The sequence below is a fragment of the Aristolochia californica genome, unplaced genomic scaffold, assembly GCF_029961685.1.
Source record: "Aristolochia californica isolate CCGP_79_NKW_82.1479 unplaced genomic scaffold, dmAriCali1.0.hap1 SCAF_11, whole genome shotgun sequence".
Lineage (NCBI taxonomy): Eukaryota > Viridiplantae > Streptophyta > Magnoliopsida > Piperales > Aristolochiaceae > Aristolochia > Aristolochia californica.
In genome coordinates, this window is record NW_027181782.1 from 2,137,606 (window position 1) to 2,152,316 (window position 14,711).

Genomic DNA, 14,711 nt, shown 5'->3' on the forward strand with positions numbered 1-14,711 from the left:
TGATAGAGTATGAGGGGTGTAGGGAGATACTACCGGAATTTTGAAAAGTGTTATAAATTATAACCATGTAATAGTGAGACCTTGATGGCGATATGGATTCATGAACTCAAATGAACAATGAAGCTGGATGAGAGCCGCAGTGTGTGACCTCTCCCATCTAGAAGTAGAGTCTGCTTTCATATATGAGGTTGTTATTGATGGCTACTTTATGTAAATGATATATTGGTGTTTAGGAGAAAATGGGTACGAGTTAGATGACGATTGCTTGCAACAAACCCTTGAATGAAGAATTTAATGAAGGGTGATAACTTTTGTTTGTAGGTGTAGACCAAATCTTTGATAGGATCAGATAATAAGATGTGTTGTTCATACAAAGTATTTGCTAACAAAGTTTTTTGGAATGTATGCCAAATAAAGGACCACTTGTATCTCAATGGGATGTTGTCAAGTTATATCTGATGGACATTTCATGGGGAAAAACTCAATACCCATGAGGAAACTCATCAAAGGCATTATGGTACAACTCGGGCTGCTCATCAAAAGGGAGGTGAAGGTGGTATACATAGTGGTATCCATGATCTCACCCAAAATGTACAAGCTGGACATATCTTTCCCAATGGCTATCAACCAAGGTGTAGTGGTCATGTTGAAGTCTTTGGACGTGGTCCAAGTGGGCTTGACAAATTTACTCATTTGTTATCCTAAACCCTAAAGCCCAAACCATAAGGCTATATTTGTTGTTTACTTGTTTTTATTTTTTTATGATTTATTATAACATGTTTTACATTCACTTGTGTATATTATCCATTATATCTTGATATATAAAAGTGCTATAGAATGGTGTCCAAGCGGTGAGGAGATAATTTTCCATCGTGAAGGAGAAGGGATCTAATGGATTATTGTTTGTGTCGTAGGATGAATGACAACGATGTCAATTTTTCTTTTATTGCATTGATTACTAGGTTGGGTAGTCAAAGAGAGAATTGTGGGACCTTAAGTTTGACAAAGTCTAATTATAACAATAATATGAACAACCATTCAAAAAATAAGACAATCATAAAACGAACATAGTATGTATTAACAAAAAATAAATTGTAATATGAAACTAATACGAAGCATAATATGAAACAAATGATACAAGTAATAACACGCAACAACTCCAAGTATAATACACAACAAATAGTTCAACTAAAGCTTAACTACAAAATAAGTAATAATTCATAAGATTATACAAAATATGTAAAATGCTTAGTCGAACTTTAGCTTAGATAGTTTGGGGTTACAATAAAATAGTCACATTTGTGTAAGAAGATAGGGTTCATTAAACGTTCCCCAAATCTCACCATCTCGACATTTAGCAATATGAGTTTTTCGTTGTTCAAGAGATCGTCACGTATAAGTTAGTCTTGTGCAAAGTTTGGGATATTCATCACAATAAACAATCTATCCACGAACTGAATATACTTGTACGACTCTTGAATTGTCATTTTGGATAGTTCGGGACTCATAAGTTTGTTTTTTATTTTGAGACCGTAGTAGATGCATTTTGGATGCATCTCCTAGATTTCCTCAAGCATTGTACTGCATACTTCGTTGACTAGTAGCATAGTGCTCTGGTGACGAGGTGTGGTGCTTGCATGTCAACTAATCATGTTGGTATAGTATGAGGAGTGTAGGGAGATGCTACCAGAATTTTGGAAAGTGTGTTAAATTATAACCATGTAATAGTGAGTCCTGGATGGCGATGTGGAATCATGAATTCAATAGAATAATGAAGTTGGATGGGAGCTGCAATGTGGGACCTCACCCATCTAGAACTAGGGATGTTAAAGTAGAATCTTCTCTCATATATTAGGTTGTTGATGGCTACTTTGTGTTAATAATACATTGGCATTTATGAGAAAATGGGCAAGAGTTAGATGAAGATTGTTTGAATGAAGAATTTAATGAAGGGTGATGGCTTTTATTTGTAGGTGTACACCAAATCTTTGATACGGTCAGATAATAAGATGTGTTGCTCATATAGATTGTGTGCTAACAAAGATTTTTGGAATGTATGCCAAATAATGGACCACTTGTATGTCAATGGGATGTTGTCATGTTATACCTGGTGGACATTTCATGGGGGGAAACTCAATACCCATTAGGAAACTCATCAAACACATTATGGTACAACTCGGGCTGATTATCAAACGAGAGGTGAAGGTGGTGTACACGGTGGTATCCATGATCTCATCCAAGATGTACAAGCTGAACAAACCTTTCTCAATGACTATCAACCAACGTCCAGTAATCATGTTGAAGTCTCTAGACGTGGTCCAAGTGGGCTTGACAAATTAATTTATTCATTTATCATCCTAGTTGTAAGAACTTCTTCAAATTAAAGTTTCTTCTTCATTTCCCCTATATCAAAACATCTTCCATCATGAGAAATAAAACATTGGATAACATACTCTCTGTTGAAAGAAGCATTTCCTCATAGTGAGCCATTTCCTCGTATCTTTTACGAGGCTAAAACCCTTTTGCATGAATTGGGATTCCATTATGAGAAGATACATGGTTGTAAAAATGATATTATTTTATTTTGGAAAGAATATGAAAAGGAAGACAAGTATCCACAATGTCATGAGCCGAGATACGTACGATCAAATAACAAACTAAAGCTAACAGAAAGTCTTATGCTATTTCTTAGACCACGAATTCAACAATTATTTACATCAAATATTACAACTAAGGACATGAGGTAGCATGCCGATAAGACATTGGAAGACATGGATACGTTGAGACATCCACCAGATTCAAAACTTTTGCATGAATTTGACAAAGAGCACCTATGGTTTGTTGGAGATTCACTATATGTATGTCTAGGTCTTGTCAGTGATGGTTTAAACCCATTTGGTAATACGAGTACATCATATTGCATATGGCATGTGGTGTTTATGTCATATAATCAGCCACCAAGGAAATGTATGAAAGATCATTATTATATAATGAGCTTACTAATTCTATGGGCCAAGTCTCCAGGCAATGACATTGTTGTTTATTTACATCCTTTAGTAGATGAGTTGAAAGAGTATGAGAAGAAGGACTGCAGACTTATGATACATATATAAGAGAGTTATTTACAATGCATGATGTACATTTTTGAACCATAAATAATTTCCTATTGTATGGGTTACTTTCTGGTTGGATCACTAAGGGGAAATTGGCATGCCCAACTTGTATGAGTCAAACATACTCTATATAGTTGAAACATGGAAGAAAAGAATGTTATATGGGTCGTCAATTTGTTTTACCTGTGGACAATAAGTGGCAAAGGGATAAGAAATTTGGAGCTTCAATGACCCCCCCAAGTTCATTATTTGGATGTTACATTGAGAAAGAATTGCATGGGCTCCCCTATGTGTTGCATGGAAAAACACGTGCCAATAGGAAAATGAAATGATCTCTAATTGAATTGAACGGGAGGAAGAGAAGAATCTTTCTTGAGTTGAGTTATTGGTCATAGTTGAAGCTGAGACATAATTTGGATGTCATGCATATTGAAAAAATTATTTGTGACAGTATTGTCACTCAATTCTTAACATAAGTGGTAAAGTCAAAAAATCATTCAAGGCTAGACTTGACTTAGAAGATATGGTAATTCCATTTATAAGCTTCCTACATCATACAGAATGTCTTTGAAAAACAAATTGTGTATGTCTTTATAACATTAATTTTTCATATGGGGTTGCTTCAAATATGTCACATTGTGGCAAGGTAAAAGCCCCCAAACATATCATGCCTAAAGAATCATAATTGTCACATAGTGATGTAACGTTTGCTTTCCATGGGTTTGTAAATAATGAACAAAATGAAGTATTACAAATAGATGGTACAAACAATTTGGACCAATGACACCAAGAAGGGTTATTTGTTTAGTTTAAACATAAGGTTGGTTGTGTCCATTAAGATAGTGTTGGTTCAAATAATTATTTTATTACGTAATCTCACTGATGTCATCTAATTTATTACATGTCAAATGTTTAGTGGCTTGTGACCAACTTGAATTAAACAGTCATATCTATCATCTTGATATCGCTCCCTTATCAAACAACAACTACCCAAGTTGTATTCTTAAAGACATGCATATCCACACCGAACAACTTGAGGCAAGTCATAGGACTCAAAACAGTGACATCATTATAAAGGGATCCTACACGGACAATTACATTGATTATTATGGGGTTGTAACCGATATAATTCAGTTTATGTGCTCAAGTGAAAGTGGTTTGATGTAAGCAATAGTAGACAATGTATTAAGCATGTAACTGGATTACCAATATTAACACGTCACAGACACGGTACAATAACGAGCCTTTCACATTGGCATTTCAAGTCAAACAGGTTTGTTTCATGGATGATCCAAAAAATATTGGTTCTTGTCATGTAGTCAAGAAATTGGTATGAGAAATGTATATGATGTGTTATAGAAAATGTTAATCTTATCAAATGAAGGAAATGTATTCCAACAAGAGGTGCCAAGGGATAATCTTCATTTTATCGAGATAGACGACGAAGTTGATCACTTGGCAAGTGTTGGAAGATGGGCCTGAGCCCACACGACCAAGGAAGACCCACATATCCAAGTGTGTTGGAAGAGTGGCCCAGGCCCATAAGATATGGACCCACCCTGATCACGTGAGGTGGCATGATGAGTCCTACACAATTAGAAGTCTAACATAGCCAAAATTATTATGGAAGGTGTTTTAGTTATGCTAGCCTTCTATTTATGTTGAGTTATTTAATTATTCTAGGACTTATCTTTAAGTGTTAGAGTTTGGGTGTAATTTGGACAAGGGTTGTTTAATTGTAATTGGACTCTACTACTTTCCTCTATTATAAATAGGGGTTCATGTACTCTAATTATATTAAGTCAATGAAGTATTTCTCTTTTCCATAAATTCAACAACAAGGTCATACGTTCCACCTGAATGTACATGTGTGCCAATTCATATGGTAGATAATGAAGACAACGAAAAATGATTAAAAAGACAAGTATGAGGTAGAAGAACAAGAAGGAAAAGATGAATGTATGGAAGGAAGCAAAAGAATGTCAATTAGATGACTATGAATCTAAATAACTTTTGATAATCAACAATATTAGTTTGTGTCAATGTCTTTAAATTAATGTCTTCCATGTCATTTTTATTAGTAGCATTATTGATATTTGTATAAAATAATTTGCATATCATCTTACCACATGCCTCCTCGTCCACCTAGGCTACTAGTCTCCCATCATGCACCATCCAAGGATACTGTGACGGGTTTGGAGATGCATGAAGTTGAGCCACTTGAGGAGGACTATCAAATCCTACAGACCCAACATATATAACTTTTGGTACAATAGAGATGCCTCCACATCTTCTCCATGCACGACACCTCCATCCAAGTCCACATCAAGTCCATCCGAGTCTCTATTCATATCGTCGATTAGACAAGGACATGGCCCGTCAAATGGCTCTAAAGTGGACGACATCATGAGAGAGCTAGATATGAAGATCCATGTGGAGTTTAGGGATTCATAGAAGAGAGCATCAGGGTTTTATGGTTCCCTCTTCACTCATTGGGTAGGCCATGTTATTCGCAACCACATGGATGTGAGGGTTGAGAAGTTCAAGATCTACACTAATGATCAGTTATCAGCTGGATACCTATTTATCGAGGTAAATATCCTAGATTCCTCAATTAGGTTTCGGCTGCTCTTTCCCTAAACGACTGCCAATGATTGTGTTTCAATATATTTGAGGGAGCTAGGTTCCAAGTGACTGGAATTGTAAGATTTTTTCTTAGAAGTTTTAAAGGTTTTTTTATTTTTATAATGTTTAATTCTATTGCAGAGACATTCCCTTGTGAATGAGGAAAATTTTAGAAAACAAAGTGTTTGACATATCATGAGATCAAAGTCTTTTATCACATCTGAAAGGAGATTGAAGTATTTTTAAATATTATTATTAATCTAACAAATTTACACCTATCTTGTCAAATTTACACCTATCTTTTCAAATTTATAGAGTGAAAATTGCTTTGAGATCTAGCAATTTAGGATCACCCATCAATGACAGCATAGGTGGACTAAAGGATCCAAAGTACAGTAAGTACAAAAATACAAACTTTTTTACCTTTTACATGCTTTATTCAATTCAATATGCATTTTTATAATTTAGACTTGTTATTTTCAACAAGAAGACATGCAATGGATGGTGTGAGAGGAATAGGAGGTTGGTCAACCAATTGATGAGTCTAGCTCTGCCACCTATACCCAAGACACCTCAACCATCATCTTCTCACATGCATCTCGAGGATGAGCTACGCCAGACTTGGGCAACTTCTTTCTTCCTCCAATTCACAAAATACTTAATCAAATCCTTGTAAAGTAGAATCTTCATTTTTAATATCAAAATTTAGTTAAATCAATGATAAAATCTAGATAACAACAATAGTGAAATACAAATTTATAATGGTTCACAACTAAAAATTCAGTTGTAAATCCACTCTTAAAGTGGTTTCCACATTTTCAAGTTTAATTTACTAAGTCAAATTGTCGAATGACACTTACAACATATAGGCGACAAAAGCCAAATTGCAACTTCTTGGCTACACAAAAGCCAACTTTTAACAACAAACACAACTATAATGCCTACTAATGATAACTCATCATGGAAACAAATGTCTATCACCTAGTTATTACACAACTCATGACAACCAGCCTCACACATTAGCAATAGTTATTACGTTGATTACGATGTGGGTTTTAGACTTGGTTACACAAATCTTAGCCAGGGAACAATGCAACGACTATTTGTTTAACAAAGCACAATCAATTCTCTCAAATAGGTAAATTTTAATGATAAAGAATCAAAATATTACATTTGAGTCCTAATCATGTGCCTTTTGAAGTGAGCAACGGCTCATCAATACCAATGGTCTTGATTTGAAAATAAAAGGCACTTATGCTATCGAAGATATTGATTTGAAAATAACTTAGTCACTTGTAAAACAACTCAATGGACGAGCGTATTTAAAACATTAATCACACAAATGATAATTGAACTCCAATATATGATATGAAACTAAATGTGCATGAGTTCAACAAGAAATTTCTTAGTACAATCAAGAATTTAAATATAAATACTAGTTGTATGAAACTATTTGAAAGCCATAGATGATGAGCTTTTTAATCTCAAGTTCGATTTTCACATATTATTTCAAAGTCAAAGAGTAATTGGAAGAGATCATGGTTCACTATAGAAAAAATTCTGAAATAGGATAGATCTCATTTTTCCAGAAAAAGAATCATTGAGCTAGCTAGGAAAGGGAAATTTTGTACTTTGCAATATTGGTTTTTTTTAAAAATTCAAATTAATATAAAAAATTATTGATTTGAGCTATTGATCACAATGTTAGGCCATTGATAAATTTTGTAGACACATCTTGGCTGAACCAAAACTTGAAATCTTCTTTTACAAATTTCCGATTGTTACCAGTCGAATGGTTCTAGTAACATTCGAATGCCCTCTTCCAAGAACTCTTTTGTTTGAGCCACCGTTCTGATGGTTCTTTTTTTTAGCAACTTCTCGTTTGCCTAACCATTAGAATGCATGGCCTTTAGTAGTTTGTTGTTTGCTTAACCATTCATAAGTTGAGATGTGGACCATTTGAATGGGGATTCCGAACCAACTAAAGCTTGTAACGATATCTAAACTCTTATTCATGGCATATCTATGTAATAGTTAATATTTGAATTCATATTACTTAATTATATCTCGTTATTATTTTTAAAATAATTTAACAATTTTTTTGTCAATAACTAAGATTTATTTAAACCTAATTATTAACTTTGATTGAATCTACTAACTCTACTTAAATTAAAATTTTAGTGGATCATATTTGATATCTCAAAGTATCATATATAATTTTATTAAATTATTTATGTCGTAATAAAATTGTAGGGGATGTGGGTGATTGTCATGATTATTTAAAATTTAAAATATTAAAAAATAAAATTTTAAAGGGGATGATTAATTTTTTAACATTTTCTAAGAAATATAGATTATGTTAAAGTCAGTTCCCACATCAACCTTAGGTAGGGTATGGTATCACTCTTTGTTTAGTAAGAATAAATAATAGCTCCTAAAACTATAGTTTATTTATTTCTTTATGGATCCTTTCGGAAGAAGACCACCAGACTGATCCTTCAAATAGACTCCATCTTCAATGTTGTCATAGGAAATGTAAACATTATCTCTATTTATGAGTTGATCTCATGTGATTGTTACATCGCATTGAGTGATAAATGAAGCGGTGACATGTAAACCTTCCATTCTGACTCATGACATAACACAAATGATATTTCATATATTCAATGTTTTCCCTGTTTATGTGTGACATCAACATATGTCGGTACATGAGGCACAGATGGAACGAGATCAGAACTTCATAAGAACAAAGATCAAGCACAGGAATTCCAATAATGGAGAAGTCGAGGACTTCAAGGTGAAGGACGCAAGTATCTGTAGATGCCCAAGATGGTGTTGGTGATAGCCAGCCGTTAATGAAATTATCACCCACGGATTGCCGAACGCGAACTACAAACCTAAAATCCGAACCCAAACTAAAAGCCTAAATCCCGAACCCGAAAAATAAACCCAAAACCGAACCCAAACAATAAACCCAAAACCAAACCCGAACTATAACCCCAACCTGAACTTGAACAATAAATCTAAAACCAGAACTCGGACTAAAAACCTAAAATCTGAACCCGAACTATAAACCTAAAATATGAACCGAAACTATAAACTAAAAACCCGAACTTGAAATTAAAACCTTAAACCCGAACCTGAACTAACAACATTTAACCCGAACCCGAACGCTAAACCAAAAACCCGAACTATAAACTATAAACCAAAACCCTGAACTTCAAACCTAAAACCCAAACTATAAATGAGCGCCTTTTAATGGAAGGTTGCAATTTATTAGCAATTGAATTCTTTTAACGTCTCCATTTTTCATATACAGATTTCATCGATACCATAATTCCAAATATGAACATTCAATCTTCATCTTTATGAACATAGCTAAATTTTAATATGGAGCAAAGAGAGAAGCGGGAGGTCTCCCCTTTCCATTGGCCCATTAGGAGAGGATCTCTTTGTTCGATAGAGAGGAAATGAAGGGGGGGTGTGGCTTTATGGTGTTTGGTGACCACCAAAGAAATATAAGTCCTCAATAACCTAACAATTGCATTTTTAAAAGATGAAAAACTTTTAAAATAAATGGTATTATAGTAAAAATATTTATGGCGTTATGGTGTTGGGCACACTCAATAAAATTAATTTTACGAGGTTTCTATTGATGGCAACCGAAAAGCATGAAGATCAATCAAAAGGTAACTTCTTCTAATGGAAATTTACTTAAAAGAATATTTTTTTTACTATTTGTTATCGTTTGGTGGCACAAATGGTCCCTCATGGAGAAATAACCTGACTACAATCTCATTAGAGCCCCTTCAGGTTGTTTCCTAGGAAACGTTAAAAACCCCTAATATAAATAGGGAACCGAGCTTGGACTCAAGTCTAGCTACAATTGGCCGCACCCAACCCTAGTATTGAAGTTCGACCCCTTACCCTAAAATACTTACAGTAATATTTTTGAACCCTTAACCCTAAAAAATTGTTAAAAAACCTGAACTTTGAAGCCTACACCTTAAAGCCCAAACTATAAGGCCATATATGTTGTTTACTTGTTTTTACTTTGTTTATGATTTATTATAACATGTTTTACTTTCACTTGTGTATATTATCCGTTATATTTTGATATATTAAAGTGTTATGGAATGGTGTCCGTGCGACGAGGAAATAATTTTCCATCATGAAGGAGGGAGGATCTGATGGAATATTGTTTATGTGCGGCAAGAAGAATTACAACAGTGTCAATTTTTCTTTTATTGCATTGATTACTAGGTTGGGTGGTTGAAGAAAGAGTCGTAGGACCTTAAGTTTGACAGAGTCTAATTCTAAAAATAATATGAATAACAATTCAAAAAATAAGACAAGCATATAAAGAGCATAATAATTTGTATGAACAAAACAAGAAAATAATACAAATTTAATTTTTTGAAAAATGAAACAAATACAAAGTGTGATATGAAACAAATGCTTAGTCAATTCCAAATATAATACTCAACAAATAATTCAACGAAAACCAAACTACACAATAAGTAATAATTCATAAGATTATTCAAAATATGTAAAATGTTTAGTCAAACTTTAGCTTAGATAGTTGGGGAATTACAATAAAAAAGTCATGCTGGTGGAAGAAGATAGGGTTCATTAGACGCGTCCTAAATCTCACCATCTTTATATTTATCAATATGAGTTTTTCGTTGTCCTAGATGGCGATATAGATTCATGAACTCAAGTGAACAATGAAGTTGGATGAGAGCCCCAGTGTGAGACCTCTCCCATCTAGAACTTGGGGTCTTAAAGTAGAGTCTTCTTTCATATATGAGGTTGTTATTGATGGCTACTTTGTGTAAATGATCTATTGGTGTTTAGGAGAAAATGGATAAGAGTTAGATGACGATTGTTTGCAACAAACCCTTGAATGAAGAATTTAATGAAGGGTGATGGCTTTTGTTGGTAGGTGTAAACCAAATCTTTGATAGGATCAGATAATAAGATGTGTTGTTCATACAAAGTGTGTGCTAACAAAGTTTTTTGGAATGTATGCCAAATAAGGGACCACTTGTATGTCAATGGGATGTTGTAAAGTTATAGCTGATGGACATTTCATGGGGGAAAACTCAATACCCATGACGAAACTCATCAAAGGCATTATGGTACAACTCGGGCTGATCATCAAATAGGAGGTGAATGTTGGTATACATAGTGGTATCCATGATCTCACCCAAAATGTACATGCTGGACAAATCTTTCTCAATGGCTATCAACCAAGGTCTAGTGGTCATGCTGAAGTCTTTGGACGTGGTCCAAGTGGGCTTGACAAATTTACTCGTTTTTTATCCTAGTTATATGAAATTCTTCAAGTTAAAGTTCCTTATCCGTTTACCTTATATCAAAACATCTTCCATCATGAGAAATAAAGCATTGGATAACATACTTTCTCTACTGAAAGAAGCATTTCCTCATGGTGAGCCACTACCTCATATCTATTATGAGGTTAAAACCTTTTTGCTTGAGTTAGGATTCCATTTTGAGAAGATACATGCTTGTAAAAATGATTTTATTTTGTTTTGGAAGGAATATGAAAAGATAGAAGTATCCACAGTGTCATGACCCGAGATACATATGGTCAAATAAAAAATTGAAGCAAGACCCACAGAAAGTCTTACGCTATTTCTTAGACCACGATTTCAACAATTGTTTACATCAAATATTACAACTAAGGACATGAGGTGCCATGCCGAGAACACATTGGAAGACATGGATACGTTGAGACATCCGCCAAATTCCAAAGAGCACCTATGGTTAGTTGAAGATTCACAAAAATGTATGCCTAGGTCTTGTAAGTGATGGTTTTAGCCTATTTGGAAATATGAGTACATCATATAGCATATGGCATGTGGTGTTGATGTCATATAATCTGCCACCATGGAAATGTATGAAAGATCATTATTATAAAATGAGCTTACTAATTCTATGGCCCAAGTCTCCAGGCAAAAATACTGATGTTTATTTATGTCCTTTGGTGGATGAGTTGAAAGAGTTATGAGAAGAAAGACTACAAACTTATGATACATATATAAGAGAGGTATATATAATGCATGATGTACATTTTTGAACCATAAATAATTTTCTATCACACAGGTTAGATTCTGGTTGGAGCACTAAGGGGAAATTGGCATGCCCAACGTGTATGAGTCAAACACACTCAATGCAATTGAAACAAGGAAGAAAAGAATGTTATATGGGTCGTCAGCATTTTTCATATATGGACAATAAGTTGCGAAGGGATAATGGTAATCTAGAGCTTCAACCCCCCTCCCCCAGGTTCATTATTTGGACGTGACATTGAGAGAGAATTGCATGAGCTCCCCTATGTGTTGTATGACAAAACACATGCCAATAGGAAAAGGAAATGATCCCTGATCCAAGGTGGTTTTCCCCTATGACTCAGTATTTGACACTTGAAGAACAGGTAGTCAACTATTATGCAGCAAAAAGGCTTCTGAAAATTCAAATGAAGATGAAGTTTTCTTTGGTAATGCGCCCCAATTCATTTGAACTTTATTTGTTTCAGCTTTCCTATTGTTATGTGCTTTAAAAGTGACTTTCGATATTTCTGTATTTCAGATCTGTTTCAATTTATAACTCAACATATTTACAGGTGACACCTTTTCAATCTGTATTTCTTATCTGCAACTGACCATTTATACGATTTTCTCTCCCCATTCAAGATTGGATAGAGCTACAGGTAGCTTCGTTTGGTTTTGGCCAGCGTAGGTCTTTTTGTCCTTCTCCCCTTTGTAATAAAGTATCCAACTTCTTGCCCTCCAAGGCATTCAAATCCTTCTGAACTAATTTTAGCAAGTCCATTCAACAGAGATTCGCCGACTGAGTTAACCGTGGAGTTGTCTCAGTTTCAGCGAAACATGTTGCCTGCTCTCCCCTCTCAAGACGCCTCTTGATACATCTGGCTCCTCGCCCAGCTGCCTTAATAGCTCTAATCTGGAACATAAGAGCTGTTGATGTATTAAACTTCCGTAGCTATTCGATTATTGGTGTTATTTAAATAGAGGGGCGGCTGCTAGTCTTTCACGGAAAGAAAACGTGTAGATTTCACTTTGAAGAGAAAATAAGTGATGCTTTCACTAATGTCAGTGACTCAGCCGGTGAAATGACCGGTCCGGCATCCGGTACAACCGCCGGTTAAATAGAAAATGACTAAATTTTTAAATTAAAAAAGTTATCGATCTGGCTGTCTGGTTCATCTGCGGAAGTAATGCATCTTCTGAATTGAAGAGAGCTCTCTCGTCGATTCCGTTGCGACCATGAGGTTGTCGTTCCCAAACCTTGCTTCCGGAGCAGCAGCACGGAGCTGATCCACCGGAACGTGCGATCTGGCTGTCTGGTTCATCTGCGGAAGTAATGCATCTTCGGAATTGAAGTGAGCTCTATCGTCGATTCCGTTGCGACCATGAGGTTGTCGTTCCCAAACCTTGCTTCCGGAGAAGCAACACGGAGCTGATCTACCGGAAGTGATCGGGAAGCATACATCTGGCTGGGCCAGAGCCGTTAAAAAACTGCATGGTTTAACGGAGTCGGCGGGGGACACAGGCGAGGCGATCTTGAAATGAGCATCACTGGTTTCAGTATCTTCTTCCATCGTTCCTGTAACCCCAGTGTCTCACTGACCGCCTGTATACTCCTCTCTGAGGTACTTTCTTCTGCACCGACTTGGATGAGTGACCAGCTTGTTTTCCTTCCCATTCGGTGATCCCTCCAAAATATAACCAAACCGAGGGGTCCCAAACGAAGGGAAGAAGGGATTCTATAACACTGGTTTCACCAAAGAGAGAGAACCTGTGCCTGGAAGGGAAAAAAAATGATAAAATTTCAAATATTGTGAATGCATAAAAGAACGTAAAGAATTAAATTTCGTAGATTTAGGCAGTAAAACAATACCCGACTCTTCTTCTGGTATGAGGATTTCTTGATCTGGTTGAAGGTTCAAAGTACGCATTGGGCGTCCCTGAACCACCTCGTTTTCTGTTGAGTTTTTGGAGACTACAACGAAGAACAAAAAGAGTCACAAAAAACTGCAAGAAACACAAACGAAAAAAAATCATAGAAGAAAAGAAGATGTTTACCAGACATCGCAATGCATCGGAAAAGAAAACGCTTGCGCAGGAACCTTGCGATGGACATAGAAGAGAAGCGAAGTTCAGGTATTTATAATAGATGAAGAGGCACTGATTTCATCCAGGTTCACCCGCATGATATTTACATTAATGAGCGCCTTTTAATGGAAGGTTGCAATTTATTAGCAACTGAATTCTTTTAACGTCTCAATTTTTGAATTCAAATTAACAAAGCAAATGCGCTGTTTGAGATTTGTTTTTATTTTGGAAATTTTCATATACAGATTTCATCCATACCATAAGTCCAAATATGAACATTCAATCTTCATCTTTATGAACATAGCTAAATTTGAATATGGAGAAATGAGAGGAGGAGGAGGTCTTCCCTTACCATAGGCCCATTAGGAGAGGATCTCTATGTTCGATAGAGAGGACATGAAGGGGGAGAGAGGATCTCTTTGTTCGATAGAGAGGAAATGAAGGGGGGGTGTGGCTTTATGGTGTTTGGTGACCACCAAAGAAATATAAGTCCTCAATAACCTAACGATGTAAAACTTTTAAAATTGATGGTATTAAAGGTAAAATATTTATGGCTTTATGGTGTTGGGCATGAATTAATTTTACGAGGTTTCCATTGATGGCAACCGAAAAGCATGAAGATCAGTCAAAAGGTAACTTCTACTAAGGAAATTTAGTTAAAAAAAGTTTTTTTTTTTACTAGTTGTTATCATTTGGTGGCACAAATGGTCCCTTCTGGATAAATAACATGACTAAAATCTCATTAGAGCCCCTGTAGGCTGTATCCTAGGAAACGTTAAAAACCCCTAATATAAATAGGGAACCGAACTTG

The 14,711-nt window shown here is 35.5% G+C and overlaps 1 long non-coding RNA gene across 1 annotated transcript; it reads right to left on the reverse strand.

Annotated features, from left to right (window-relative positions):
• Positions 1 to 12,843: 12,843 nt before the first annotated feature.
• LOC137943482 (uncharacterized) lies at positions 12,844 to 13,911 on the reverse strand. Its single transcript, XR_011110751.1, has 3 exons — positions 13,871 to 13,911; positions 13,686 to 13,787; positions 12,844 to 13,589 (listed from the first exon to the last, which is right to left on the reverse strand). It is a non-coding gene; the product is annotated as an uncharacterized lncRNA (long non-coding RNA).
• Between the last annotated feature and the right edge of the window lie 800 nt (positions 13,912 to 14,711).